The sequence below is a fragment of the Symphalangus syndactylus genome, chromosome 3 (genome assembly GCF_028878055.3).
Source record: "Symphalangus syndactylus isolate Jambi chromosome 3, NHGRI_mSymSyn1-v2.1_pri, whole genome shotgun sequence".
In the NCBI taxonomy this organism is placed as follows: domain Eukaryota; kingdom Metazoa; phylum Chordata; class Mammalia; order Primates; family Hylobatidae; genus Symphalangus; species Symphalangus syndactylus.
The window spans coordinates 104538907-104545288 of NC_072425.2; the positions used below are offsets into that span (position 1 = coordinate 104538907).

Here is a 6382-nt window from a genome sequence, read left to right on the forward strand (position 1 = left end):
TGAAAAACAGTGGGTTAGATTTTGTTCCTAAGCTATATAGGTTTTGAACAATTGGAATAGGAAAATTACATTTGCAGTATACATAATAGGGAAAATTAATATGCAGAATAAAGAATATACAATTCAACAAGAAAATAACAACTTTTCTTTTCTTTTTCCTTTTTCTTTTTTTTTTTTTTTTTTTTAATGGAGTTTCACTCTTGTTGCCCAGGATGGAGTGCAATGGCGTGATCTCTGCTCACCACAACCTCCACCTCCCGGGTTCAAGCAGTTCTCTTGCCTCAGCCTCCGGAGTAGCTGGGATTATAGGCATGCGCCACCACACCCAGCTAATTTTATATTTTTAGTAGAGATGGGGTTTCCCCATGTTGGTCAGTCTGGTCTCAAACTCCCGACCTCAGGTGATCTGCCCACCTCGGACTCCCAAAGTGCTGGGATTACAGGCGTGGGTCACCATGCCCAGCCACAACCCATTTTTAAAAATGGATAAAGGATAAAGTAATTCACAGAGAAATATAGACAATAAAAATATTTTTAAAATTGCTAAACAGTACAGTAATAAAAAGTTAACTACAGCAAGCATTTTCCCACAGTAACAAAAACATATAAGATGAATATTGTCAAGTATTGACAACACTGTGGAGAAATGTATAGTGACAGACACTGTTGATAAGAGACTATATTGGTGAATTAACTTTAAAAGATAATTTGGTGGTTTATATAAAAAATTTGAGTAAGTCCACCATTCCATATCTCAGAATTTATTCTATGGATATACTTATACAGGATCACAAAGATATAAATGGAATGATGTTCACTGCTGTTTAGTTTTTTTTTTAAAAAAAAAGGTTTATTGAGGTTTAATTTACATAACATAACATTAGCTCATTTTAAGTATACAGGTCAATGACTTTCAGCAAATTTAGTCATACAATCCTTACCAAAATCCAATTTTAGAACATTTCATCAAAATGATCCTTCACGCCCACTTTCAGTCACTCCCTGTTCTCACCCCTAGCCCTAGGCAACCACTAATTTACTTTTGTCTGTATAGATTTGTAGTTTCTGGACATTTTATATAAGTAATACATTTTAGTTTTAATTGGGGTATGGCCAATACTCAGCATCATAAATCATCTTTCACTAATGCTCTAGTACCAGCTATGGATATGATTTAAAATCATGCTCAAATTTAGCTTTAAAATCAAGAATACAGCTTCAATAAGGAGGAGATTAGGGAATATTAAGTGGCATGTGATAGAAATTGATATTAATACATTTATATATATACTGACTTTATTCAGAATTTGATAAGCAAAATCAGTTGAACTTTGTCACAGAGTAATTCTGTGCAGCTGTTACATTTTTCCTCATCCGTAGGGGGATACAAAATTGATCTGTGCGTTTTCAAGGCAGGAGGCATTGGTACTTTGACAGAGTTCTATTCTGGCGACAGTATGCCTATTATGCCAAATGTCTAATGTACACCTAATGATTGTATTATACACAGAAAGCTGTTAGGCACTGATTACCAACTGCTGTTTATAATCTTTCGAATACATTTTTCTCATGCTGGAAGAAAATGATGGAAAAAAGTCACACGAGGGAGAAAATGGAAAAGAAAGTGATCCATAAACAATGGGGCTTCATATAGCTCTATGTGGCTACATCAAGCCTCATGTGTTTGAGAATCACTGACAAGTTTTAGGAGAATAATGAATTTTTAGGTTTAAAAGCAATAAAGCAAATAGTAGCCTCTGATTTAATATGTACCTAGGGGCCAGGGGTGTGGCAACACTTGATACTATGAGTCCAGTGCTGCTTGGGTCTAACGGCAACTGCTGGGCTGACTACACCCAGCCATAAATCATCAATCATCCTAATCAATGAGAGATCAGTTTTCCCATGGGGAAACTGCTGGTTTAAATGTTCAGGGCTGCTTTTTATGTTTGTTATCCAATTATGTTTTCAAATATTTTAGAGGTTCAGTAGAAAAGAAAATAAAGGGATTTGGTTCATTTGAGAATGGTAGGCACCAGGAAATTGAGCCACCCTGGTAGGAAATCAAGAAGGCATGGGATATTCCCAAATGGGACTAGATCCCAAAAGCACTACTTTCTTTCTATGTAGCATTAGAAGGCTACCATTTTGGAAGAAAAGTGGAAGGCAGTAAGAATAGATGAGTCGGTTCCTCAAAAACCTGAACACAGAATTACCACATCATCCTGAAATACCACTCCTAGGTGTATATATAAATACACCCAGAACAATTTAGAGCAGGGACTCAGATACTTGTACACCAATGTTCCTAGTGGCATTATTCTCAAAAACCAAAAGGTAGAAATAATCCTGGTGTTCGTCACCAGGCGAATTGATAACCAAAATGTAGTATATCCATACTATGAGATATTATTCATTCTTTTTGTTTTTTTAAAGAGCCGGGGTCTCAGTATGTTGCCCAAAGCTGGTCTTGAACTCCTGGGCTCAAGCAATCCTCTTGCTTCAGCCTCCCAAAGTGCTGGAGAAATACTATTCATCCTTAAAAATGAAGGAAATTCAGATACATCTACAACATGAATAAACCTCGAAAATATTATGCTGAGTGACATAAGCTAGACTTAAAAGGAAAAATATTATATGATTTCACTTACATAAGGACCTAGAATAGGCAAATTCAAAGAAGCGAACAATAGAATGGTAGTTAGCAGAGGCTGGAGAGTGGGAGGAATAGGTAGTTATTGTTTAATGGATACAGAGTTTCTGTTTGGGCTGATTAAAAAATTCCGGAAATGGATAGTGGTGATAGCTACATAATACTGTGAATGTATTTTTTTTCTTTAAGAATATGGAACACTTCATGAATTTACATGTCATCCTTGCACAGGGGCCATGCTAATCTTCTCTGCATCGTTCCAATTTTAGTGTATGTGCCGTCAAAGCGAGCACATGAATGTGTTTAATGTCACTGAAATGGCTAAAATGGAAACTTTCATGTTATGTATATTTTGCACATTTTTTTAAAAGGACAAAAAAAGCATAATTGGGCAATAGGAAGATATAACAACAAATGTTACAGTTAAACCTTTTGACAGCTGATAGTCCTGTTTTAACCTTCTCTGGGGTCTTAAGAAATTAGAATGCCAATTCTGGCCATTTATTTTCCTAGTGGGAGGAAGAAATGAGCTACTTTAACATTCTTTTTTTTTCTTTTTTTCTTTTATTTTTTTGAGAAAGGATCTCCTTCTGTTGCCCAGGCTGGAGTGCAGTGGTGCGATCTTGGCTCACTGCAAACTCCACCTTCCGGGCTCAAGTGATCCTCCCACCTCAGCCCCCTAAGTAGCTGGGACCACAGGTGCTACACCCAGCAAATTTTTCTATTTTTAGTAGAGACAGGGTTTCACCATGTTGCCCAGGCTGTTCTCAAACTCCTGAGCTCAAGTGACCCACCTGCCTCAGCCTCCCAAAGTGTGGGATTACAGGCATGAGCTACCGTGCCTGGCTCCTTTAACATTCTAGATTACAATTAATTTTTTCATTTATTGCTTCAATAAATAATTATTAAAGGCTTGCTATGTGCCAGGCACTGTTCCAGTTGTTAGTAAACAGAAAGAAAATGCTCTCCCCCAGCTTAGTGGAAGAGATATAATAAACAAAGAAATATTTATTTATTTATTCACTTATATTTTATTTTTAATAGAGATGGGGTCTTTATGTAGCCCAAGCTGGTCTCAAACTCTTGGGTTCAAAGGATCCTCCCAAAGTGCTGGTACTACTGCCAAATGTGGTGTGAACCACCACACTTGGCCATAAACAAGGAAAGCTTTAAATGAGCAAGATAATTTCTGATAGTGAAATGTCCCATGAAAAAAATAAAACAGAGTGACAGGAAGTGGGAGTGAAAGAGGGAAAGATGCTAGTTTTGAGAAGGAAATCGGAAATATCGAGACCAGAATGATGTGAAAGCAGCAGCAGGTCCCAGACCTAAAAGCGTGCATTTCTGTTAGAGGACACACTTACAAAAAGGCCTGATGGTGGGAAATAGATTGGCATTTTCAGGAAACAGAAAGAATGTTCTTGTGATGGATCACAGGGAGAAAAGAGAGACAGCCAGGAGATGAGAATGGAGAATTAGGGCACTATGTGCTATATTGAGGAGTGCCCAAAGGGAACTCACTGGAGGGCTTTAAGCAGTGTAGTGACATGATCCAATTTATGTTTTGAAAGGTAACCCTGGCAGCTGCATGGAGAATGGAATGACTGAGTTAAGAATGGAAGCATGGAAAACAGTTAGCATGGAGGTCAGGTTTGAGTCTAAGGCAGCAGTCCCCAACCCTTTTGGCACCAGGGACTGGTTTCATGGAAGACAATCTTTCCACAGCCTGGGGCCAGGGGTGGGCGGGCCAGGGGAGATAGTTTTGGGATAAAACTGTTCCACCTCAGATAATCAGGCATTAGATTCTCATAAGGAGCACTCAACCTAGATCCCTGACGTGTGCGGTTCACAATAGGGTTTCCGCTCTGTGAGAATTTAATGCCACTGCTGATCTGACAGGAGGCAGAGCTCAGGCAGTAATGCTCACCAGCTGCTCACCTCCTGCTGTGTGGCCTGGTTTCCAACAGGCCACGGACCAGTACCAATCCAAGGCCCAGGAGTTAAGGACCCCTAGTCTAATGCAATAGTGCAGGTGAGAGATGATAGTAGTTTGGAGCAGGGAAGTGGTGATGCTAATGGAAGGAAGTAGAAGAATTAATGGCAACTGAGAATAAAATGTGTCAGGGATATTTCAAAGCACTTTAAAATATCATTTTCTTTAATTTATAATCTGAATTATGACTGACACCCTACAGCTTTTTCATAGCATATCAGGTAGTTAATATTTGAAAGTAAGCATACACTTTCATAGGAAGAAAATAAATAATTGGGTATAGTAAATCTCCAAGGCTACGAGATCTCTTTGCTATACACTATTAATTATTAATTAATTTGTTTATTTACATTTTTTGAGATGAAGTCTCACTCTGTCGCCCAGGCTGGAGTGCAGTGGTGCAATCTTGGCTCACTGCAACCTCCACCTCCCAGGTTCAAGTGATTCTCCTGCCTCAGCCTCCCGAGTAGCTTGGATTACAGGCATCCACCACCACAGCTGGCTAATTTTTTGTATTTTTAGTAGAGACGGGGTTTCACCGTGTTGGTGAGTCTAGTCTCGAACTCCTGACCTCAGGTGATCCACTCTTCTTGGCATCCCAAAGTGCTAGGATTACTGGTGTGAACCACCGCACCTGGCCACTTGATTTATTTTTACATAACACGTTCACGTAACAATTTGCTATGCACTTTAACAGTTCAACACTAACCAGTGACAATTATATAAATGGCATACATAAGTTCTTAAGGAAATATTTGATGAAGAAGAGAATATGCCTAAATAATTAAATTCTTCTTCAAAGACTTCACCGTTATATTATTCATTCAAATGTGACAGAAGGTAATTCAGTTCCACATGTATTTTGTGTCCAGCTCTACATCAGGTGCTAAAGATGCAAAATTAGATAAGCAAGAGACTTTGATTACAAGGTCTACAGTCTTTGTGGATCATATTTTGTAATGATGATGATGATGATTCAAGGAAGCTTTTACAGGGCAGATTCCCTTTCCTTCTTTACTACAAGTAAGTCCCTTCATGTTTAGTTTAAAATGCTCTATTCTCAAAACAGTTGTAAGACAATTCATTCACAAATAAGTTTAGGAAGTGTGAATTTTAAAAATGTTAAAAGGATTTAACTCTATTGCAAAAATCTCAGTCTATATTAATGTGCAAAAGGAATGTAGCCTGCATACTTATTTAACATTGTAACTCTTTCTCAAGGCACTCCTTTAAACATTCACTTAAACAATGTCCTATAGGACCCAGTTTAGGAAATGTTACTTTACACAGTCTCTTTACCTTACCCTCTGCACCATTCCCCTTTTCCTTTGGGACATAATCCAGTCCCCTTCACTCCTTGACCCTTGTGTTAGGGTGTTTCTATTCTTAAGGCTATAGGAGATTCGTTCTTTTTCATGAGTTAGTTTTCTGCTTTTCTGCGAAAGCTTTGCTTCCTAGTAAATAGTTTCTGACTTTTACAAGTTAAATATGAGCTACTTGCTGGATTGGTCCATTCTTATTTTATTATTGGGCTTCAATAGACTCTCTTCTAGAAGCATATGCTGGATCTATCTCTGTAGGGTTAATATGACCAAGGAAATTCCCATATTTTTCTCCACACTGATTCATGAGGACCATAACCTTTCAGATCAAGAAAAATGTTCTATGGCACTACTCTCCAAACTTGTCTGTGTTTCCAAGTCATCTGAAGAGTTCTGCAATAACACAACTTTCCT

At 38.2% G+C, this 6382-nt stretch overlaps 1 non-coding gene across 1 annotated transcript; it reads right to left on the minus strand.

The window, feature by feature from the left end:
* Positions 1–2839: 2839 nt before the first annotated feature.
* LOC129480040 (U6 spliceosomal RNA) lies at positions 2840–2946 on the minus strand. Its single transcript, XR_008656930.1, has one exon. It is a non-coding gene; the product is annotated as a U6 spliceosomal RNA (small nuclear RNA).
* Between the last annotated feature and the right edge of the window lie 3436 nt (positions 2947–6382).